This window comes from Phalangium opilio, unplaced genomic scaffold (assembly GCF_054372755.1).
Source record: "Phalangium opilio isolate 3A_F unplaced genomic scaffold, DU_Popi_V2 ptg000021l_1, whole genome shotgun sequence".
Lineage (NCBI taxonomy): Eukaryota > Metazoa > Arthropoda > Arachnida > Opiliones > Phalangiidae > Phalangium > Phalangium opilio.
The window spans coordinates 4,105,957-4,130,149 of record NW_028324153.1 but is presented as its reverse complement, the minus strand read 5'-3'; the positions used below and the strand labels follow the sequence as shown (position 1 = coordinate 4,130,149).

At 38.6% G+C, this 24,193-nt stretch overlaps 22 pseudogenes; all 22 read right to left on the bottom strand.

The window, feature by feature from the left end:
• Positions 1-15,582: 15,582 nt before the first annotated feature.
• Positions 15,583-15,685, bottom strand: LOC149697134 (5S ribosomal RNA; annotated as a pseudogene).
• A 137-nt stretch (positions 15,686-15,822) lies between these two features.
• Positions 15,823-15,941, bottom strand: LOC149697133 (5S ribosomal RNA; annotated as a pseudogene).
• A 122-nt stretch (positions 15,942-16,063) lies between these two features.
• On the bottom strand, positions 16,064-16,166 carry LOC149697132 (5S ribosomal RNA; annotated as a pseudogene).
• Positions 16,167-16,781: 615 nt separating this feature from the next.
• On the bottom strand, positions 16,782-16,900 carry LOC149697131 (5S ribosomal RNA; annotated as a pseudogene).
• A 122-nt stretch (positions 16,901-17,022) lies between these two features.
• Positions 17,023-17,125, bottom strand: LOC149697130 (5S ribosomal RNA; annotated as a pseudogene).
• A 617-nt stretch (positions 17,126-17,742) lies between these two features.
• On the bottom strand, positions 17,743-17,861 carry LOC149697129 (5S ribosomal RNA; annotated as a pseudogene).
• Positions 17,862-17,998: 137 nt separating this feature from the next.
• Positions 17,999-18,117, bottom strand: LOC149697128 (5S ribosomal RNA; annotated as a pseudogene).
• A 361-nt stretch (positions 18,118-18,478) lies between these two features.
• On the bottom strand, positions 18,479-18,597 carry LOC149697127 (5S ribosomal RNA; annotated as a pseudogene).
• Positions 18,598-18,957: 360 nt separating this feature from the next.
• On the bottom strand, positions 18,958-19,076 carry LOC149697126 (5S ribosomal RNA; annotated as a pseudogene).
• Positions 19,077-19,213: 137 nt separating this feature from the next.
• Positions 19,214-19,332, bottom strand: LOC149697125 (5S ribosomal RNA; annotated as a pseudogene).
• A 362-nt stretch (positions 19,333-19,694) lies between these two features.
• LOC149697124 (5S ribosomal RNA) lies at positions 19,695-19,812 on the bottom strand (annotated as a pseudogene).
• Positions 19,813-19,950: 138 nt separating this feature from the next.
• Positions 19,951-20,069, bottom strand: LOC149697123 (5S ribosomal RNA; annotated as a pseudogene).
• A 362-nt stretch (positions 20,070-20,431) lies between these two features.
• LOC149697122 (5S ribosomal RNA) lies at positions 20,432-20,550 on the bottom strand (annotated as a pseudogene).
• A 362-nt stretch (positions 20,551-20,912) lies between these two features.
• On the bottom strand, positions 20,913-21,031 carry LOC149697121 (5S ribosomal RNA; annotated as a pseudogene).
• Positions 21,032-21,153: 122 nt separating this feature from the next.
• On the bottom strand, positions 21,154-21,272 carry LOC149697120 (5S ribosomal RNA; annotated as a pseudogene).
• Positions 21,273-21,634: 362 nt separating this feature from the next.
• Positions 21,635-21,752, bottom strand: LOC149697119 (5S ribosomal RNA; annotated as a pseudogene).
• A 138-nt stretch (positions 21,753-21,890) lies between these two features.
• LOC149697118 (5S ribosomal RNA) lies at positions 21,891-22,009 on the bottom strand (annotated as a pseudogene).
• A 362-nt stretch (positions 22,010-22,371) lies between these two features.
• LOC149697117 (5S ribosomal RNA) lies at positions 22,372-22,490 on the bottom strand (annotated as a pseudogene).
• A 362-nt stretch (positions 22,491-22,852) lies between these two features.
• Positions 22,853-22,971, bottom strand: LOC149697116 (5S ribosomal RNA; annotated as a pseudogene).
• Positions 22,972-23,319: 348 nt separating this feature from the next.
• Positions 23,320-23,422, bottom strand: LOC149697115 (5S ribosomal RNA; annotated as a pseudogene).
• Positions 23,423-23,559: 137 nt separating this feature from the next.
• Positions 23,560-23,678, bottom strand: LOC149697114 (5S ribosomal RNA; annotated as a pseudogene).
• A 360-nt stretch (positions 23,679-24,038) lies between these two features.
• LOC149697113 (5S ribosomal RNA) lies at positions 24,039-24,157 on the bottom strand (annotated as a pseudogene).
• Positions 24,158-24,193: the final 36 nt, after the last annotated feature.

The window sequence follows — 24,193 nt, the reverse complement described above, 5'->3', positions numbered from 1 at the left end:
CCCGAATTGTGGCCAATTTCTTGGACCACGAAGGAATTAACGTGTTGGAATGGCCATCGCACTCGCCGGACTTAAATCCCATTGAAACCATGTGGGCACATATGGCAAACAACATGGAAAAGAGAATTCCGGACACTCGAGAAGATCTTCTCAACATGGTTCTTGCGGCTTACAACGCTTTGCCACCTGATTTCATCCGGAAATTATGTGTGTCCTTTAGGAAAAGGCTACGAATGTGTTTGCGCGTGAGGGGCGATTCGCTGCCGTATTAATTAAATATTGATAAGTTTTTTCTTTGGTTAACAAATTGATTTTTGCAAGCGGTTTATTTTTATTGCCAAATTGATGCAAAACGGTTTAGTCTAGTTAGCCATCATTATTGCTAAATATTTGTTTCCAAAAATTCGTATGTAACTTTTTCTCGCTTTTGATTTATTTACATTTCTATATGGTAACAAACAGAAAAATAAAGGAATATTTAAAACCAATTTGCAGATTTTGAATCCCATATTTATCTTTTTCATGTCACATTCGAATTTACGTTATCCCTTCATGTTCCGCAGGATCTAACTGGTACTACCCCGACTCATCTAATATATAACAGCCTATTTTTTCTCGCGCCGCCCGTCCGAATTCACTTTTCGTGATTTTTCAAACGATTCATCTACTAGTTATAAGACCTATCTGCATAGTGAAACATCCAGGAAATATCTCTGAATGATTTTAAAAATCAAAATAGATTCTGATTTCATCGATAATTTAAAACTGGCACCTTCGGCCAATAGCGTAACGCCCAGGCCTGCCTTCCAGTTTTGGGGTGTCGATTTGCCGTTTTATCTGCAGGTTCTAGTATAGGTTGGGCTTAGATTCAATTTTAGCCACCAAGGAGTAGTTGTCACCAAGGGGAAAAAATTGCAAAAACATTATTCGCTACCGCCCGTTGGTGTATTAGCCGCAACGGGCTTTTCTTCTAGTAGTCCATAATTCGACGTAACCTATATGGCCATTTAAACGTCACTCGATATATTTTCACAAAATGGCGGCGGCTTTACTTTCTCCTAGAATGAGGGAAAATGACCGGGGGATTTTGCCTTGAGAATGGGGGCTTTTCTTTCTTCTAGGATGAGGGAAAATGACCGGGGGATTTTGCCTTGAGAATGGGGGGGGGCTATACTTTCTTCTAGGAATAGGAAAATGACGGGGGGATTTTGCCTTGAGAATGGGAGAATGGGGGGCTTTACTTTCTTCTAGGATGATAGAAAATGACCGGGGATTTTGCCATGAGAACGGGGGGGCTTTACTTTCATCTAGTATGAGGGAAAATGACCGGGAGATTTTGCCTTGAGAATGGGGGGGGGTCTTTGCGTTCTTGTAGGATGAGGGAAAATGACCGGGGATTTTGCTTTGAGAATGGGGGCTTTACTTTCTTCTAGGAATAGGAAAATGACGGGGGGATTTTGCCTTGAGAATGGGAGAATGGGGGGCTTTACTTTCTTCTAAGATGAGGGACAATGACCGGGGGATTTTGCCATGAGAACGGGGGGGGGCTTTACTTTCATCTAGGATGAGGGAAAATTACCGGGGGATTTTGCCTTGAGAATGGGGGGGGTCTTTGCGTTCTTCTAGGATGAAGGAAAATGACCGTGGATTTTGCCTTGAGAATGGGGGGCTTTACTTTCTTCTTGGAATAGGAAAATGACGAGGGGATTTTGCTTTGAGAATGGGAGAATGCGGGGCTTTTCTTTCTTCTAGGATGAGGGAAAATGACCGGGGGATTTTGCCTAGAGAAGGGGGGGAAACGACCGGGGGTTTTGTCTAAGGAGGGGTTTTTTTTTCAATACTGGGGATTATGACATGGGGTTTCGGTCTTGAGGGTATTTAGTCCGTATACCGTTTCGAAGTAAATTTAAGATTCGGAACTAAAAATCCACTTGTATTTGTGGTAACTGCTGTCGTACTAACAATGTTACGATAGGCCTGGCAATAGAAAAGCCCAAAATTTCATACCAATGATCATTTGAAAATACTGTTTTCACTCATGACCCATACAAGACATTCAGAAATTGAACGTCACAGCAATCGTAAATTTAAACATTATTTCCATGAATAAGTTAGTGTGGTGTGTAAGGATTTCAAACTAGTCTAGCTACGCGGCGTTATTCGGGTGTAAAAATTGACTTAAACCAGGTGTTTGACAACTCTCAAATTCAAAGTAACAATGCTTAACCAGGGTTTATTCATAAAACTGATATGTTGCGGGTCTATAATAGGACGTTCCTAAGAGAGTGAATAACTAGACATTCGTAGACCCAGCCTCAGCTAATCCATATGTGAAGTCATCCTCTATTGTTAGTGGTCAAATTGGGTAACTAACCGTGTCTGTGCATAAAGACTAAATAAACTAAAATTCCAACTAACTTTTCAAATATAAGATCACAGCTACTTATGAACCTTCACCTTATGGGTTATATTTGGCTTGAGTAGACCGACTGTTCTGATTATTCATGGTGAAGTCAAAATATCGTGAAGCTCGGTCATTAACAGTAGCTTAGATTACGAGATTTAATCCAAACAGGAAAACACTACTAAACAGGGCCGGGAATAAGCACAGGACACAGGACATTGTCCAATTAAATTTGAAAATGCCCCATATTTTTTTTAAAAAATTAAGGTCATTTGACATTTTGACCGATAAATATTTCCGAAGTTGAGATAGCTTGACTATTAGGTTTCGACACTATTTTTGGAAACTCCGGAGGACAGGGTTCTATATATTTTCCAGTCAAAGGAGAGGTTACTGGACACACGTTATATAATAATTTTACCTTATTTCAGGCCCTGCTACTAAACCAATGGGAAAGTAGTCTTTACATTTAAAAAAAATTCCTTGTGACATTTACAACGGTCAGGTAATATTGAAGTGAAAGACTAAATTCTTAAAATTAGAACATTTATGTATCCCTTTAAACATAATGAAAAGTTAAAGTTAGCTGGAACTTACTAATTCGTCATATCAACATAAAGATAGGTAGAAATACCCTATATGGGATGTTCTAGATATCTGGGTAAACGGTTTTCATTTTCACTTTTTGTGGAACTTAGAGCGTTCTCAATTTTATAAATTTAAACAAATTGAAATATCTTGCGAAATATTAAAGATGCAAGGAAATTGAAGACACTTTCTAAATATAAATTGACCCCCCTGATAACGAAAATCACATTTATTTTCTCCAAAAACTAATATTTAAAAAGTTGAACATTTTCAGATTTTCGAAAAATTCGCGTTTTTTAGCACGTGCTTCGACCTACGACTTCAAATTTGGTCTCATTTGATGGAGAACTAAAATATCTATCTTAGTGTCAAATGTTAATTCTCTGTGATCAACGGTTTTTGAATTATTCAAAATATTCGGAAAAAAAATCAACGGGCAAAGACTTTTCTAACAGACTGTACTATAACATATCCAAAGGAGATCCCAGTATCTCTTGTAGAACAAGAGTTATGAGCCTCCAAAGTTTAGTGCAAAAATCATAAGTAACATAATAAAAATAAGTGAGACGATACCAAAGTTGACGAACATTTTGCTTAATATCTCGGCCCCTGTTTGTCGTAGCTCAATGTTTTTAGTATGGTTAGATGGGGGACAAATTGGACTATAACATATCCTAAGGACATCCCGGTATCTCTAGTAGACACAGAGTTATGGGCCTGCAAAGTATAGTCTGATGCATTTTCTATGGAGGGGTTTGTTTGTTAACCTATTGCTTAATTACTTGACCCTGTTCTTTCGATTAAAAATAATAACATATCTTTATTGTAGCGGTTATCGCATCCGCCTCACTCCCGGAAGGCCACAGGTTCGAAACCGCGAAGTTTTGTTTTTTTGCTTGGAACATGCAAAGACCTTTATAATTATCCGAACATTTGTGTCAAGGTCACATTATTTACATCCCCGTATCTCTGGTAGAACCAGAGTTACGAGCCTCCAGAATTTAGTCTAATGTATTTCCTATGGAGGGGTTTGTTTGTTTACGATTAGCTTAATTACTCGACTACTGTTTGTCGTAGCCCTAATTCTTAGTATGGCTAGATGAGGGACAAATTGGTCTATAACATACTCAAAGGACATCCCCGTATCTCCAGTAGAAACAGAGTTACGAGCCTGCAAAGTTTATTTTCAAATATCAAAAGTAACCTTCTAACAATAAGTGAGACAAAAAATAAGTTGACGACGATATTGAGGTAGCCTCAAGTTTAAAGTATCCTTGTATGGGGAGCAAAGAGTACTATAACATATCCAAAGGAGATCCCAGTATCTCTTGTAGAACAAGAGTTATGAGCCTCCAAAGTTTAGTGCAAAAATCATAAGTAACATAATAAAAATAAGTGAGACGATACCAAAGTTGACGAACATTTTGCTTAATATCTCGGACCCTGTTTGTCGTAGCTCAATGTTTTTAGTATGGTTAGATGGGGGACAAATTGGACTATAACATACTCAAAGGACATCCCCGTATCTCCAGTAGAAACAGAGTTACGAGCCTGCAAAGTAGAGTCTAACGCATTTTCTATGGAGGGGTTTGTTTGTTCACGTATTGCTCAACTACTTGACCCTGTTCTTTCGATTAAAAATAATAACATATCTTTAGTGTAGAGGTTATCGCATCCGCCTCACTCCCGGAAGGCCACAGGTTCGAAACCGCGAAGTTTTTTTTTTGCTTGGAACATGCAAAGACCTTTATAATTATCCGAACATTTGTGTCAAGGTCACATTATTTACATCCCCGTATCTCTGGTAGAACCAGAGTTACAAGCCTCCAGAATTTAGTCTAATGTATTTCCTATGGAGGGGTTTGTTTGTTTACGATTAACTTAATTACTCGACTACTGTTTGTCGTAGCCCTAATTCTTAGTATGGCTAGATGGGGGACAAATTGGTCTATAACATACTCAAAGGACATCCCCGTATCTCCAGTAGAAACAGAGTTACGAGCATGCAAAGTTTATTTTCAAAAATCAAAAGTAACCTTCTAACAATAAGTGAGACAAAAAGTAAGTTGACGACGATATTGCGGTAGCCTCAAGTTTAAAGTATCCTTGTATGGGGAGCAAAGAGTACTATAACATATCCAAAGGAGATCCCAGTATCTCTTGTAGAACAAGAGTTATGAGCCTCCAAAGTTTAGTGCAAAAATCATAAGTAACATAATAAAAATAAGTGAGACGATACCAAAGTTGACGAACATTTTGCTTAATATCTCGGACCCTGTTTGTCCTAGCTCAATGTTTTTAGTATGGTTAGATGAAGGACAAATTTGACTAAAACATACTCAAAGGACATCCCCGTACCTCCAGTAGAAACAAAGTTACGAGCCTGCAAAATATAGTCTAATGCATTTCCTATGGAGGGGTTGTTTGTTTACGTTTAGCTTAATTACTCGGCCCCTGTTTGTCGTAGCCCAAAGTTTTTAGTATGGTTAGATGGGAAACAAATTGGACTATAACATATCCTAAGGACATCCCCGTATCTCAAGTAGACACAGAGTAATGGGCCTGCAAAGTATAGTCTAATGCATTTCCTATGGAGGGGTTGTTTGTTTACGTTTAGCTTAATTACTCGGCCCCTGTTTGTCGTAGCTCAATGTTTTTAGTATGGTTAGATGGGGGACAAATTGGACTATAACATATCCTAAGGACATCCCGGTATCTCTAGTAGACACAGAGTTATGGGCCTGCAAAGTATAGTCTGATGCATTTTCTATGGAGGGGTTTGTTTGTTAACCTATTGCTTAATTACTTGACCCTGTTCTTTCGATTAAAAATAATAACATATCTTTATTGTAGCGGTTATCGCATCCGCCTCACTCCCGGAAGGCCACAGGTTCGAAACCGCGAAGTTTTGTTTTTTGCTTGGAACATGCAAAGACCTTTATAATTATCCGAACATTTGTGTCAAGGTCACATTATTTACATCCCCGTATCTCTGGTAGAACCAGAGTTACGAGCCTCCAGAATTTAGTCTAATGTATTTCCTATGGAGGGGTTTGTTTGTTTACGATTAGCTTAATTACTCGACTACTGTTTGTCGTAGCCATAATTCTTAGTATGGCTAGATGAGGAACAAATTGGTCTATAACATACTCAAAGGACATCCCCGTATCTCCAGTAGAAACAGAGTTACGAGCCTGCAAAGTTTATTTTCAAAAATCAAAAGTAACCTTCTAACAATAAGTGAGACAAAAAATAAGTTGACGACGATATTGAGGTAGCCTCAAGTTTAAAGTATCCTTGTATGGGGAGCAAAGAGTACTATAACATATCCAAAGGAGATCCCAGTATCTCTTGTAGAACAAGAGTTATGAGCCTCCAAAGTTTAGTGCAAAAATCATAAGTAACATAATAAAAATAAGTGAGACGATACCAAAGTTGACGAACATTTTGCTTAATATCTCGGCCCCTGTTTGTCGTAGCTCAATGTTTTTAGTATGGTTAGATGGGGGACAAATTGGAATAAAACTTACTCAAAGGACATCCCCGTATCTCCAGTAGAAACAGAGTTACGAGCCTGCAAAATATAGTCTAATGCATTTCCTATGGAGGGGTTGTTTGTTTACGTTTAGCTTAATTACTCGGCCCCTGTTTGTCGTAGCCCAAAGTTTTAAGTATGGTTAGATGGGAAACAAATTGGACTATAACATATCCTAAGGACATCCCCGTATCTCAAGTAGACACAGAGTAATGGGCCTGCAATGTATAGTCTAATGCATTTCCTATGGAGGGGTTGTTTGTTTACGTTTAGCTTAATTACTCGGCCCCTGTTTGTCGTAGCTCAATGTTTTTAGTATGGTTAGATGGGGGACAAATTGGACTATAACATATCCTAAGGACATCCCGGTATCTCTAGTAGACACAGAGTTATGGGCCTGCAAAGTATAGTCTGATGCATTTTCTATGGAGGGGTTTGTTTGTTAACCTATTGCTTAATTACTTGACCCTGTTCTTTCGATTAAAAATAATAACATATCTTTATTGTAGCGGTTATCGCATCCGCCTCACTCCCGGAAGGCCACAGGTTCGAAACCGCGAAGTTTTGTTTTTTTGCTTGGAACATGCAAAGACCTTTATAATTATCCGAACATTTGTGTCAAGGTCACATTATTTACATCCCCGTATCTCTGGTAGAACCAGAGTTACGAGCCTCCAGAATTTAGTCTAATGTATTTCCTATGGAGGGGTTTGTTTGTTTACGATTAGCTTAATTACTCGACTACTGTTTGTCGTAGCCCTAATTCTTAGTATGGCTAGATGAGGAACAAATTGGTCTATAACATACTCAAAGGACATCCCCGTATCTCCAGTAGAAACAGAGTTACGAGCCTGCAAAGTTTATTTTCAAAAATCAAAAGTAACCTTCTAACAATAAGTGAGACAAAAAATAAGTTGACGACGATATTGAGGTAGCCTCAAGTTTAAAGTATCCTTGTATGGGGAGCAAAGAGTACTATAACATATCCAAAGGAGATCCCAGTATCTCTTGTAGAACAAGAGTTATGAGCCTCCAAAGTTTAGTGCAAAAATCATAAGTAACATAATAAAAATAAGTGAGACGATACCAAAGTTGACGAACATTTTGCTTAATATCTCGGACCCTGTTTGTCCTAGCTCAATGTTTTTAGTATGGTTAGATGACGGACAAATTGGACTAAAACATACTCAAAGGACATCCCCGTACCTCCAGTAGAAACAAAGTTACGAGCCTGCAAAATATAGTCTAATGCATTTCCTATGGAGGGGTTGTTTGTTTACGTTTAACTTAATTACTCGGCCCCTGTTTGTCGTAGCCCAACGTTTTTAGTATGGTTAGATGGGGGACAATTTGGACTATAACATATCCTAAGGACATCCCGGTATCTCTAGTAGACACAGAGTTATGGGCCTGCAAAGTATAGTCTGATGCATTTTCTATGGAGGGGTTTGTTTGTTAACCTATTGCTTAATTACTTAACCCTGTTCTTTCAATTAAAAATAATAACATATCTTTATTGTAGCGGTTATCGCATCCGCCTCACTCCCGGAAGGCCACAGGTTCGAAACCGCGAAGTTTTGTTTTTTTGCTTGGAACATGCAAAGACCTTTATAATTATCCGAACATTTGTGTCAAGGTCACATTATTTACATCCCCGTATCTCTGGTAGAACCAGAGTTACGAGCCTCCAGAATTTAGTCTAATGTATTTCCTATGGAAGGGTTTGTTTGTTTACGATTAGCTTAATTACTCGACTACTGTTTGTCGTAGCCCTAATTCTTAGTATGGCTAGATGAGGAACAAATTGGTCTACAACATACTCAAAGGACATCCCCGTATCTCCAGTAGAAACAGAGTTACGAGCCTGCAAAGTTTATTTTCAAAAATCAAAAGTAACCTTCTAACAATAAGTGAGACAAAAAATAAGTTGACGACGATATTGAGGTAGCCTCAAGTTTAAAGTATCCTTGTATGGGGAGCAAAGAGTACTATAACATATCCAAAGGAGATCCCAGTATCTCTTGTAGAACAAGAGTTATGAGCCTCCAAAGTTTAGTGCAAAAATCATAAGTAACATAATAAAAATAAGTGAGACGATACCAAAGTTGACGAACATTTTGCTTAATATCTCGGACCCTGTTTGTCCTAGCTCAATGTTTTTAGTATGGTTAGATGACGGACAAATTGGACTATAACATATCCTAAGGACATCCCGGTATCTCTAGTAGACACAGAGTTATGGGCCTGCAAAGTATAGTCTGATGCATTTTCTATGGAGGGGTTTTTTTGTTAACCTATTGCTTAATTACTTGACCCTGTTCTTTCAATTAAAAATAATAACATATCTTTATTGTAGCGGTTATCGCATCCGCCTCACTCCCGGAAGGCCACAGGTTCGAAACCGCGAAGTTTTGTTTTTTTGCTTGGAACATGCAAAGACCTTTATAATTATCCGAACATTTGTGTCAAGGTCACATTATTTACATCCCCGTATCTCTGGTAGAACCAGAGTTACGAGCCTCCAGAATTTAGTCTAATGTATTTCCTATGGAAGGGTTTGTTTGTTTACGATTAGCTTAATTACTCGACTACTGTTTGTCGTAGCCCTAATTCTTAGTATGGCTAGATGAGGAACAAATTGGTCTACAACATACTCAAAGGACATCCCCGTATCTCCAGTAGAAACAGAGTTACGAGCCTGCAAAGTTTATTTTCAAAAATCAAAAGTAACCTTCTAACAATAAGTGAGACAAAAAATAAGTTGACGACGATATTGAGGTAGCCTCAAGTTTAAAGTATCCTTGTATGGGGAGCAAAGAGTACTATAACATATCCAAAGGAGATCCCAGTATCTCTTGTAGAACAAGAGTTATGAGCCTCCAAAGTTTAGTGCAAAAATCATAAGTAACATAATAAAAATAAGTGAGACGATACCAAAGTTGACGAACATTTTGCTTAATATCTCGGACCCTGTTTGTCCTAGCTCAATGTTTTTAGTATGGTTAGATGACGGACAAATTGGACTATAACATATCCTAAGGACATCCCGGTATCTCTAGTAGACACAGAGTTATGGGCCTGCAAAGTATAGTCTGATGCATTTTCTATGGAGGGGTTTTTTTGTTAACCTATTGCTTAATTACTTGACCCTGTTCTTTCAATTAAAAATAATAACATATCTTTATTGTAGCGGTTATCGCATCCGCCTCACTCCCGGAAGGCCACAGGTTCGAAACCGCGAAGTTTTGTTTTTTTGCTTGGAACATGCAAAGACCTTTATAATTATCCGAACATTTGTGTCAAGGTCACATTATTTACATCCCCGTATCTCTGGTAGAACCAGAGTTACGAGCCTCCAGAATTTAGTCTAATGTATTTCCTATGGAAGGGTTTGTTTGTTTACGATTAGCTTAATTACTCGACTACTGTTTGTCGTAGCCCTAATTCTTAGTATGGCTAGATGAGGAACAAATTGGTCTACAACATACTCAAAGGACATCCCCGTATCTCCAGTAGAAACAGAGTTACGAGCCTGCAAAGTTTATTTTCAAAAATCAAAAGTAACCTTCTAACAATAAGTGAGACAAAAAATAAGTTGACGACGATATTGAGGTAGCCTCAAGTTTAAAGTATCCTTGTATGGGGAGCAAAGAGTACTATAACATATCCAAAGGAGATCCCAGTATCTCTTGTAGAACAAGAGTTATGAGCCTCCAAAGTTTAGTGCAAAAATCATAAGTAACATAATAAAAATAAGTGAGACGATACCAAAGTTGACGAACATTTTGCTTAATATCTCGGACCCTGTTTGTCCTAGCTCAATGTTTTTAGTATGGTTAGATGACGGACAAATTGGACTATAACATATCCTAAGGACATCCCGGTATCTCTAGTAGACACAGAGTTATGGGCCTGCAAAGTATAGTCTGATGCATTTTCTATGGAGGGGTTTTTTTGTTAACCTATTGCTTAATTACTTGACCCTGTTCTTTCAATTAAAAATAATAACATATCTTTATTGTAGCGGTTATCGCATCCGCCTCACTCCCGGAAGGCCACAGGTTCGAAACCGCGAAGTTTTGTTTTTTTGCTTGGAACATGCAAAGACCTTTATAATTATCCGAACATTTGTGTCAAGGTCACATTATTTACATCCCCGTATCTCTGGTAGAACCAGAGTTACGAGCCTCCAGAATTTAGTCTAATGTATTTCCTATGGAAGGGTTTGTTTGTTTACGATTAGCTTAATTACTCGACTACTGTTTGTCGTAGCCCTAATTCTTAGTATGGCTAGATGAGGAACAAATTGGTCTATAACATACTCAAAGGACATCCCCGTATCTCCAGTAGAAACAGAGTTACGAGCCTGCAAAGTTTATTTTCAAAAATTAAAAGTAACCTTCTAACAATAAGTGAGACAAAAAATAAGTTGACGACGATATTGAGGTAGCCTCAAGTTTAAAGTATCCTTGTATGGGGAGCAAAGAGTACTATAACATATCCAAAGGAGATCCCAGTATCTCTTGTAGAACAAGAGTTATGAGCCTCCAAAGTTTAGTGCAAAAATCATAAGTAACATAATAAAAATAAGTGAGACGATACCAAAGTTGACGAACATTTTGCTTAATATCTCGGACCCTGTTTGTCCTAGCTCAATGTTTTTAGTATGGTTAGATGACGGACAAATTGGACTAAAACATACTCAAAGGACATCCCCGTACCTCCAGTAGAAACAAAGTTACGAGCCTGCAAAATATAGTCTAATGCATTTCCTATGGAGGGGTTGTTTGTTTACGTTTAACTTAATTACTCGGCCCCTGTTTGTCGTAGCCCAACGTTTTTAGTATGGTTAGATGGGGGACAATTTGGACTACAACATATCCTAAGGACATCCTCGAATCTCCAGTAGAAACAGAGTTACGAGCCTGCAAAGTATAGTCTAACTCATTTCCTATGGAGGGGGTTTGTTTCTTTACGTTTTGCTTAAGTACTCGGCCCCTGTTTGTCGTAACCCAAATATTTTAGTATGGTTAGATGGGGGACAAATTGGACTATAACATACTCAAAGGACATCCCCGTATCTCCAGTAGAAACAGAGTTACGAGCCTGCAAATTATAGTCTAACTCATTTCCTATGGAGGGGGTTTGTTTCTTTACGTTTTGCTTAAGTACTCGGCCCCTGTTTGTCGTAGCCCAAAGTTTTTAAAATGGTTAGATGAAGGACAAATTGGACTATAACATATCCTAAGGACATCCCCGTATCTCTAGTAGACACAGAGTTATGGGCCTGCAAAGTATAGTCTTATGCATTTCCTATGGACGGGTTGTTTGTTTACGTTTAGCTTAATTACTCGGCCCCTGTTTGTCGTAGCTCAATGTTTTAGTATGGTTAGATGGGGTACAAATTGGATTATAACACACTCAAAGAACATCCCCGTATCTCCAGTAGAAACAGAGTTACGAGCCTGCAAAGTATAGTCTAATGCATTTTCTATGGAGGGGTTTGTTTGTTCACGTATTGCTTAATTACTTGACCCTGTTCCTTCGATTAAAATAATAACATATCTTTAGTGTAGCGGTTATCGCATCCGCCTCACTCCCGGAAGGCCACAGGTTCGAAGCCGCGAAGTTTTTTTTTTTGCTTGGAACATGCAAAGACCTTTATAATTATCCGAACATTTGTGTCAAGGTCACATTATTTACATCCCCGTATCTCTGGTAGAACCAGAGTTACGAGCCTCCAGGTTTAAGTCTAATGTATTTCCTATGGAGGGGTTTGATTGTTTACGATTAGCTTAATTACTCGACTACTGTTTGTCGTAGCCCTAATTCTTAGTATGGCTAGATGGGGGACAAATTGGTCTATAACGTACTCGAAGGACACCCCCGTATCTCCAGTAGAAACAGAGTTACGAGCCTGCAAAGTATAGTCTAACTCATTTCCTATGGAGGGGGTTTGTTTCTTTACGTTTTGCTTAAGTACTCGGCCCCTGTTTGTCGTAACCCAAATATTTTAGTATGGTTAGATGGGGGACAAATTGGACAATACCATACTCAAAGGACATCCCCGTATCTCCAGTAGAAACAGAGTTACGAGCCGGAAAAGTATAGTCTAATGCATTTCCTATGGAGGGGTAGTTTGTTTACGTTTAGCTTAATTACTCGGCCCCTGTTTGTTGTAGCTCAATGTTTTTAGTATGGTTAGATGGGGGACAAATTGGACTATAACATACTCAAAGGACATCCCCGTATCTCCAGTAGAAACAGAGTTACGAGCCTGCAAATTATAGTCTAACTCATTTCCTATGGAGGGGGTTTGTTTCTTTACGTTTTGCTTAAGTACTCGGCCCCTGTTTGTCGTAGCCCAAAGTTTTTAAAATGGTTAGATGAAGGACAAATTGGACTATAACATATCCTAAGGACATCCCCGTATCTCTAGTAGACACAGAGTTATGGGCCTGCAAAGTATAGTCTTATGCATTTCCTATGGACGGGTTGTTTGTTTACGTTTAGCTTAATTACTCGGCCCCTGTTTGTCGTAGCTCAATGTTTTTAGTATGGTTAGATGGGGTACAAATTGGATTATAACACACTCAAAGAACATCCCCGTATCTCCAGTAGAAACAGAGTTACGAGCCTGCAAAGTATAGTCTAATGCATTTTCTATGGAGGGGTTTGTTTGTTCACGTATTGCTTAATTACTTGACCCTGTTCCTTCGATTAAAATAATAACATATCTTTAGTGTAGTGGTTATCGCATCCGCCTCACTCCCGAAAGGCCACAGGTTCGAAGCCGCGAAGTTTTTTTTTTTTGCTTGGAACATGCAAAGACCTTTATAATTATCCGAACATTTGTGTCAAGGTCACATTATTTACATCCCCGTATCTCTGGTAGAACCAGAGTTACGAGCCTCCAGAATTAAGTCTAATGTATTTCCTATGGAGGGGTTTGTTTGTTTACGATTAGCTTAATTACTCGACTACTGTTTGTCGTAGCCCTAATTCTTAGTATGGCTAGATGGGGGACAAATTGGTCTATAACATACTCGAAGGACATCCCCGTATCTCCAGTAGAAACAGAGTTACGAGCCTGCAAAGTATAGTCTAACTCATTTCCTATGGAGGGGTTTTGTTTCTTTACGTTTTGCTTAAGTACTCGGCCCCTGTTTGTCGTAACCCAAATATTTTAGTATGGTTAGATGGGGGACAAATTGGACAATACCATACTCAAAGAACATCCCCGTATCTCCAGTAGAAACAGAGTTACGAGCCGGAAAAGTATAGTCTAATGCATTTCCTATGGAGGGGTTGTTTGTTTACGTTTAGCTTAATTACTCGGCCCCTGTTTGTTGTAGCTCAATTTTTTTAGTATGGTTAGATGGGGGACAAATTGGACTATAACATACTCAAAGGACATCCCCGTATCTCCAGTAGAAACAGAGTTACGAGCCAGCAAATTATAGTCTAACTCATTTCCTATGGAGGGGGTTTGTTTCTTTACGTTTTGCTTAAGTACTCGGCCCCTGTTTGTCGTAGCCCAAAGTTTTTAAAATGGTTAGATGAAGGACAAATTGGACTATAACATATCCTAAGGACATCCCCGTATCTCTAGTAGACACAGAGTTATGGGCCTGCAAAGTATAGTCTTATGCATTTCCTATGGACGGGTTGTTTGTTTACGTTTAGCTTAATTACTCGGCCCCTGTTTGTCGTAGCTCAATGGTTTTAGTATGGTTAGATGGGGTACAAATTGGATTATAACACACTCAAAGAACATCCCCGTATCTCCAGTAGAAACAGAGTTACGAGCCTGCAAAGTATAGTCTAATGCATTTTCTATGGAGGGGTTTGTTTGTTCACGTATTGCTTAATTACTTGACCCTGTTCCTTCGATTAAAATAATAACATATCTTTAGTGTAGCGGTTATCGCATCCGCCTCACTCCCGGAAGGCCACAGGTTCGAAACCGCGAAGTTTTTTTTTTTGCTTGGAACATGCAAAGACCTTTATAATTATCCGAACATTTGCGTCAAGGTCACATTATTTACATCCCCGTATCTCTGGTAGAACCAGAGTTACGAGCCTCCAGAATTAAGTCTAATGTATTTCCTATGGAGGGGTTTGTTTGTTTACGATTAGCTTAATTACTCGACTACTGTTTGTCGTAGCCCTAATTCTTAGTATGGCTAGATGGGGGACAAATTGGTCTATAACATACTCAAAGGACATCCCCGTATCTCCAGTAGAAACAGAGCTACCAGCCTGCAAAGTTTTTTTTCAAAAATCAAAAGTAACCTTCTAACAATAAGTGAGACAAAAAATAAGTTGACGACGATATTGAGGTAGCCTCAAGTTTAAAGTATCCTTGTATGGGGAGCAAAGAGTACTATAACATATCCAAAGGAGATCCCAGTATCTTTTGTAGAACAAGAGTTATGAGCCTCCAAAGTTTGGTGCAAAAATCATAAGTAACATAATAAAAATAAGTGAGACGATACCAAAGTTGACGAACATTTTGCTTAATATCTCGGCCCCTGTTTGTCGTAAATCAATGTTTTTAGTATGGTTAGATGAGGGACAATTTGGACTATAACATATCCCAAAGACATCCCCGTATCTCTAGTAGACACAGAGTTATGGGCCTACAAAGTATAGTCTAATGCATTTCCTATGGACGGGTTGTTTGTTTACGTTTAGCTTAATTACTCGGCCCCTGTTTGTCGTAGCTCATTGTTTTTAGTATGATTAGATGGGGGACAAATTGGACTATAACATACTCAAAGGACATTGCCGTATCTCCAGTAAAAACAGAGTTACGAGCCTGCAAAGTATAGTCTAAGGCATCTTCTATGGAGGGGTTTGTTTGTTCACGTATTGCTTAACTTCGGTGATCGGACGTGAACCGGTGTATTCAGCGTGATATGGCCGTTGCCGAGAGTGCTAGTTAATAATTTGAATTTAATTAACCTTCATCTTTAAAAAACAATAACAAAAAGAAGATATGTTTGCTTTTTTCATATCTGGTGGAATTTAAAAGAGGAAACAAAAGTGAAAAAACAAACGGCACGCAGTATTCCCAAGTACTGTATGCGCTCGACGCTGCTTAACTTCGGTGATCGGACGTGAACCGGTGTTTTCAGCGTGATATGGCCGTTACCGAGAGTGCTAGTTAATAATTCGAATTTAAATTAAGTGAGACAAATTAACCTTCATCATTTTAAAACAATAACAAAAAGAAAACATGTTTGCTTTTTTCATATCTATTAAAATTTATAAGAGGAAAAAAAAGTGAAAAAGCCAACAGCACGCAGTGTTCCTAAGTGGTCTCCCTCCCAGGTAGTGACTGCGCTCGACGCTGCTTAACTTCGGTTATCGAACGAGAAACGGTGTATTCAGCGTGATATGGGCGTTGCCGAGAGTGCTAGTTAATAATTTGAATTTAATTAACTTTCATCTTTATAAAACAATAACAAAAAAGAAGATATGTTTGCTTTTTTCATATCTGGTGGAATTTGAAAGAGGAAACAAAAGTGAAAAGCCAACGGCACGCAGTATTCCCAAGTACTGTATGCGCTCGACGCTGCTTAACTTCGGTGATCGGACGTGAACAGGTGTTTTCAGCGTGATATGGCCGTTGCCGAGAGTGCTAGTTAATAATTCGAATTTAAATTAAGTGAGACAAATTAACCTTCATCATTTTAAAACAATAACAAAAAGAAAACCTGTTTGCTTTTTACATATCTATTAAAATTTAAAAGAGGAAAAAAAAGTGAAAAAGCCATCGGCACGCAGTGTTCCTAAGTGGTCTCCATCCCAAGTAATGACCGCGTTCGACGCTGCTTAACTTCGGTTATCGGACGAGAATCGGTGTATTCAGCGTGATATGGCCGTTGCCGAGAGTGCTAGTTAATAATTTGAATTTAATTAACTTTCATCTTTATAAAACAATAACAAAAAGAAGATATGTTTGCTTTTTTCATATCTGGTGGAATTTGAAAGAGGAAACAAAAGTGAAAAAGCAAACGGCACGCAGTATTCCCAAGTACTGACTGCGCTCGACGCTGCTAACGTCGGCGATCGGACGAGAACCGGTGTTCTCAGCGTGATATGGCCGTTGCCGAGAGTGCTATTTAATAATTCGGATTTAAATTAAGTGAGACAAATTAACCTTCATCATTTTAAAACAATAACAAAAAGAAAACCTGTTTGCTTTTTACATATCTATTAAAATTTAAAAGAGGAAAAAAGTGAAAAAGCCAACGGCACGCAGTGTTCCTAAGTGGTCTCCCTCGCAAGTAGTGACTGCGCTCGACGCTGCTTAACTTCGGTTATCGAACGAGAAACGGTGTATTCAGCGTGATATGGGCGTTGCCGAGAGTGCTAGTTAATAATTTGAATTTAATTAACTTTCATCTTTATAAAACAATAACAAAAAAGAAGATATGTTTGCTTTTTTCATATCTGGTGGAATTTGAAAGAGGAAACAAAAGTGAAAAGCCAACGGCACGCAGTATTCCCAAGTACTGTATGCGCTCGACGCTGCTTAACTTCGGTGATCGGACGTGAACAGGTGTTTTCAGCGTGATATGGCCGTTGCCGAGAGTGCTAGTTAATAATTCGAATTTAAATTAAGTGAGACAAATTAACCTTCATCATTTTAAAACAATAACAAAAAGAAAACCTGTTTGCTTTTTACATATCTATTAAAATTTAAAAGAGGAAAAAAAAGTGAAAAAGCCATCGGCACGCAGTGTTCCTAAGTGGTCTCCATCCCAAGTAATGACCGCGTTCGACGCTGCTTAACTTCGGTTATCGGACGAGAATCGGTGTATTCAGCGTGATATGGCCGTTGCCGAGAGTGCTAGTTAATAATTTGAATTTAATTAACTTTCATCTTTATAAAACAATAACAAAAAGAAGATATGTTTGCTTTTTTCATATCTGGTGGAATTTGAAAGAGGAAACAAAAGTGAAAAAGCAAACGGCACGCAGTATTCCCAAGTACTGACTGCGCTCGACGCTGCTAACGTCGGCGATCGGACGAGAACCGGTGTTCTCAGCGTGATATGGCCGTTGCCGAGAGTGCTATTTAATAATTCGGATTTAAATTAAGTGAGACAAATTAACCTTCATCATTTTAAAACAATAACAAAAAGAAAACCTGTTTGCTTTTTACATATCTATTAAAATTTAAAAGAGGAAAAAAAAGTGAAAAAGCCAACGGCACGCAGTGTTCCTAAGTGGTCGCCCTCCCAAGTAATGACTGCGCTCGACGCTGCTTAACTTCGGTTATCGGACGAGAACCGGTGTATTCAGCGTGATATGGCCGTTGCCGAGAGTGCTAGATAATAATTCGAATTTAAATTAAGTGAGACAAATTAACCTTCATCTTTTTCAAACAATAACAAAAAAGAAAATATGTTTGCTTTTTTCATATCTATTGGAATTTAAAAGAGGAAAAAAAGTGAAAAAGTTAACGGCACGCAGTGTTCCTAAGTTCTCGCCCTCCCAAGTACTGACTGCGCTCGACGCTGCTTAACTTCGGTTATCGGACGAGAACCGGTGTATTCAGCGTGATATGGCCGTTGCCGAGAGTGCTAGTTAATAATTTGAATTTAATTAACCTTCATCTTTATAAAACAATAACAAAAAGAAGATATGTTTGCTTTTTTCATATCTGGTGGAATTTAAAAGAGGAAGCAAAAGTGAAAAAGCAAACGGCACGCAGTATTCCCAAGTACTGTATGCGCTCGACGCTGCTTTACTTCGGTGATCGGACGTGAACCGGTGTTTTCAGCGTGATATGGCCGTTGCCGAGAGTGCTAGTTAATAATTCGAATTTAAATTAAGTGAGACAAATTAACCTTCATCATTTTAAAACAATAACAAAAAGAAAACGTGTTTGCTTTTTTCATATCTATTAAAATTTAAAAGAGGAAAAAAAGTGAAAAAGCCAACGGCACGCAGTGTTCCTAAGTGGTCTCCCTCCCAAGTAATGACTGCGCTCGACGCTGCTTAACTTCGGTTATCGGACGAGAATCGGTGTATTCAGCGTGATATGGCCGTTGCCGAGAGTGCTAGTTAATAATTGAATTTAATTAACTTTCATCTTTATAAAACCATAACAAAAAGAAGATATGTTTGCTTTTTTCATATCTGGTGGAATTTGAAAGAGGAAACAAAAGTGAAAAAGCAAACGGCACGCAGTATTCCCAAGTACTGACTGCGCTCGACGCTGCTAACGTCGGCGATCGGACGAGAACCGGTGTTCTCAGCGTGATATGGCCGTTGCCGAGAGTGCAAGATAATAATTCGAATTTAAATTAAGTGAGACAAATTAACCTTCATCTTTTTCAAACAATAACAAAAAGAAAATATGTTTGCTTTTTTCATATCTATTGGAATTTAAAAGAGAAAAAAAAAGTGAAAAAGCTAACGGCACGCAGTGTTCCTAAGTGGTCGCCCTCCCAAGTACTGACTGCGCTCGACGCTGCTTAACTTCGGTTATGGGACGAGAACCGGTGTATTCAGCGTGATATGGCCGTTGCCGAGAGTGCTAGTTAATAATTCGAATTTAAATTAAGTGAGACAAATTAACCTTCATCATTTTAAAACAATAACAAAAAGAAAACATGTTTGCTTTTTTCATATCTATTAAAATTTAAAAGAGGAAAAAAAAGTGAAAAAGCCAACGGCACGCAGTGTTCCTAAGTGGTCTCCCTCCCAAGTAGTGACTGCGCTCGACGCTGCTTAACTTCGGTTATCTGACGAGAACCGGTGTATTCAGCGTGATATGGCCGTTGCCGAGAGTGCTAGTTAATAATTTGAATTTAATTAACTTTCATCTTTATAAAACAATAACTAAAAGAAGATTTGTTTTCTTTTTTCATATCTGGTGGAATTTGAAAGAGGAAACAAAAGTGAAAAAAGCAAACGGCACGCAGTATTCCCAAGTACTGACTGCGCTCGACGCTGCTAACGTCGGCAATCGGACGAGATCCGGTGTTCTCAGCGTGATATAGCCGTTGCCGAGAGTGCTAGATAATAATTCGAATTTAAATTAAGTGAGACAAATTAACCTTCATCTTTTTCAAACAATAACAAAAAGAAAATATGTTTGCTTTTTTCATATCTATTGGAATTTAAAAGAGGGAAAAAAAGTGAAAAAGCTAACGGCACTTAGTGTTCCTAAGTGGTCGCCCTCCCAAGTACTGACTGCGCTCGACGCTGCTTAACTTCGGTTATCGGACGAGAACCGGTGTATTCAGCGTGATATGGCCGTTGCAGAGAGTGCTAGTTAATAATTCGAATTTAAATTAAGTGAGACAAATTAACCTTCATCATTTTAAAACAATAACAAAAAGAAAACATGTTTGCTTTTTTCATATCTATTAAAATTTAAAAGAGGAAAAAAAAGTGAAAAAGCCAACGGCACGCAGTGTTCCTAAGTGGTCTCCCTCCCAAGTAGTGACTGCGCTCGACGCTGCTTAACTTCGGTTATCGGACGAGAACCGGTGTATTTAGCGTGATATGGCCGTTGCCGAGAGTGCAAGTTAATAATTTGAATTTAATTAACCTTCATCTTTATAAAACAATAACAAAAAGAAGATATGTTTGCTTTTTTCATATCTGGTGGAATTTAAAAGAGGAAACAAAAGTGAAAAAACAAACGGCACGCAGTATTCCCAAGTACTGTATGCGCTCGACGCTGCTTAACTTCGGTGATCGGACGGGATCCGGTGTTTTCAGCGTGATATGGCCGTTGCCGAGAGTGCTAGTTAATAATTCGAATTTAAATTAAGTGAGACAAATTAACCTTCATCATTTTAAAACAATAACAAAAAGAAAACCTGTTTGCTTTTTACATATCTATTAAAATTTAAAAGAGGAAAAAAAAGTGAAAAAGCCAACGGCACGCAGTGTTCCTAAGTGGTCTCCCTCCCAAGTAATGACTGCGCTCGACGCTGCTTAACTTCGGTTATCGGACGAGAATCGGTGTATTCAGCGTGATATGGCCGTTGCCGAGAGTGCTAGTTAATAATTTGAATTTAATTAACTTTCATCTTTATAAAACAATAACTAAAAGAAGATTTGTTTGCTTTTTTCATATCTGTTGGAATTTGAAAGAGGAAACAAAAGTGAAAAAAGCAAACGGCACGCAGTATTCCCAAGTACTGACTGCGCTCGACGCTGCTAACGTCGGCGATCGGACGAGATCCGGTGTTCTCAGCGTGATATGGCCGTTGCCGAGAGTGCTAGATAATAATTCGAATTTAAATTAAGTGAGACAAATTAACCTTCATATTTTTCAAACAATAACAAAAAGAAAATATGTTTGCTTTTTTCATATCTATTGGAATTTAAAAGAGGAAAAAAAAGTGAAAAAGCCAACGGCACGCAGTGTTCCTAAGTGGTCGCCCTCCCAAGTACTGACTGCGCTCGACGCTGCTTAACTTCGGTTATCGGACGAGAACCGGTGTATTCAGCGTGATATGGCCGTTGCCGACAGTGCTAGTTAATAATTTGAATTTAATTAACCTTCATCTTTATAAAACAATAACAAAAAGAAAACATGTTTGCTTTTTTCATATCTATTAAAATTTAAAAGAGGAAAAAAAAGTGAAAAAGCCAACGGCACGCAGTGTTCCTAAGTGGTCTCCCTCCCAAGTAGTGACTGCGCTCGACGCTGCTTAACTTCGGTTATCTGACGAGAACCGGTGTATTCAGCGTGATATGGCCGTTGCCGAGAGTGCTAGTTAATAATTTGAATTTAATTAACTTTCATCTTTATAAAACAATAACTAAAAGAAGATTTGTTTTCTTTTTTCATATCTGGTGGAATTTGAAAGAGGAAACAAAAGTGAAAAAAGCAAACGGCACGCAGTATTCCCAAGTACTGACTGCGCTCGACGCTGCTAACGTCGGCAATCGGACGAGATCCGGTGTTCTCAGCGTGATATAGCCGTTGCCGAGAGTGCTAGATAATAATTCGAATTTAAATTAAGTGAGACAAATTAACCTTCATCTTTTTCAAACAATAACAAAAAGAAAATATGTTTGCTTTTTTCATATCTATTGGAATTTAAAAGAGGGAAAAAAAGTGAAAAAGCTAACGGCACTTAGTGTTCCTAAGTGGTCGCCCTCCCAAGTACTGACTGCGCTCGACGCTGCTTAACTTCGGTTATCGGACGAGAACCGGTGTATTCAGCGTGATATGGCCGTTGCAGAGAGTGCTAGTTAATAATTCGAATTTAAATTAAGTGAGACAAATTAACCTTCATCATTTTAAAACAATAACAAAAAGAAAACATGTTTGCTTTTTTCATATCTATTAAAATTTAAAAGAGGAAAAAAAAGTGAAAAAGCCAACGGCACGCAGTGTTCCTAAGTGGTCTCCCTCCCAAGTAGTGACTGCGCTCGACGCTGCTTAACTTCGGTTATCGGACGAGAACCGTTGTATTTAGCGTGATATGGCCGTTGCCGAGAGTGCAAGTTAATAATTTGAATTTAATTAACCTTCATCTTTATAAAACAATAACAAAAAGAAGATATGTTTGCTTTTTTCATATCTGGTGGAATTTAAAAGAGGAAACAAAAGTGAAAAAACAAACGGCACGCAGTATTCCCAAGTACTGTATGCGCTCGACGCTGCTTAACTTCGGTGATCGGACGGGATCCGGTGTTTTCAGCGTGATATGGCCGTTGCCGAGAGTGCTAGTTAATAATTCGAATTTAAATTAAGTGAGACAAATTAACCTTCATCATTTTAAAACAATAACAAAAAGAAAACCTGTTTGCTTTTTACATATCTATTAAAATTTAAAAGAGGAAAAAAAAGTGAAAAAGCCAACGGCACGCAGTGTTCCTAAGTGGTCTCCCTCCCAAGTAATGACTGCGCTCGACGCTGCTTAACTTCGGTTATCGGACGAGAATCGGTGTATTCAGCGTGATATGGCCGTTGCCGAGAGTGCTAGTTAATAATTTGAATTTAATTAACTTTCATCTTTATAAAACAATAACTAAAAGAAGATTTGTTTGCTTTTTTCATATCTGTTGGAATTTGAAAGAGGAAACAAAAGTGAAAAAAGCAAACGGCACGCAGTATTCCCAAGTACTGACTGCGCTCGACGCTGCTAACGTCGGCGATCGGACGAGATCCGGTGTTCTCAGCGTGATATGGCCGTTGCCGAGAGTGCTAGATAATAATTCGAATTTAAATTAAGTGAGACAAATTAACCTTCATATTTTTCAAACAATAACAAAAAGAAAATATGTTTGCTTTTTTCATATCTATTGGAATTTAAAAGAGGAAAAAAAAGTGAAAAAGCCAACGGCACGCAGTGTTCCTAAGTGGTCGCCCTCCCAAGTACTGACTGCGCTCGACGCTGCTTAACTTCGGTTATCGGACGAGAACCGGTGTATTCAGCGTGATATGGCCGTTGCCGAGAGTGCTAGTTAATAATTTGAATTTAATTAACCTTCATCTTTATAAAACAATAACAAAAAGAAGATATGTTTGCTTTTTTCATATCTGGTGGAATTTAAAAGAGGTAACAAAAGTGAAAAAGCAAACGGCACGCTGTATTCCCAAGTACTGTATGCGCTCGACGCTGCTTTACTTCGGTGATCGGACGAGAACCGGTGTATTCAGCGTGATATGGCCGTTCCCCTGAGTGCTAGTTAATAATTTGAATTTAATTAACTTTCATCTTTATAAAACAATAACAAAAAAGAAGATATGTTTGCTTTTTTCATATCTGGTGGAATTTGAAGGAGGAAACAAAAGTGAAAAAGCCAACGGCACGCAGTATTCCCAAGTACTGTATGCGCTCGACGCTGCTTAACTTCGGTGATCGGACGTGAACCGGTGTTTTCAGCGTGATATGGCCGTTGCCGAGAGTGCTAGTTAATAATTCGAATTTAAATTAAGTGAGACAAATTAACCTTCATCATTTTAAAACAATAACAAAAAGAAAACGTGTTTGCTTTTTTCATATCTATTAAAATTTAAAAGAGGAAAATAAAGTGAAAAAGCCAACGGCACGCAGTGTTCCTAAGTGGTCTCCCTCCCAAGTAATGACTGCGCTCGACGCTGCTTAACTTCGGTATTCGGACGAGAATCGGTGTATACAGCGTGATATGGCCGTTGCCGAGAGTGCTAGTTAATAATTTGATTTTAATTAACTTTCATCTTTATAAAACAATTACAAAAAGAAGATATGTTTGCTCTTTTCATATCTGGTGGAATTTGAAAGAGGAAACAAAAGTGAAGAAGCAATCGGCACGCAGTATTCCCAAGTACTGACTGCGCTCGACGCTGCTAACGTCGGCGATCGGACGAGAACCGGTGTTCTCAGCGTGATATGGCCGTTGTCGAGAGTGCTAGTTAATAATTCGAATTTAAATTAAGTGAGACAAATTAACCTTCATCATTTTAAAACAATTACAAAAAGAAAACATGTTTGCTTTTTTCATATCTATTAAAATTTAAAAGAGGAAAAAAAGTGAAAAAGCCAACGGCACGCAGTGTTCCTAAGTGGTCTCCCTCCCAAGTAGTGACTGCGCTCGACGCTGCTTAACTTCGGTTATCGGACGAGAACCGGTGTATTCAGCGTGATATGGCCGTTGCCGAGAGTTCTAGTTAATAATTTGAATTTAATTAACTT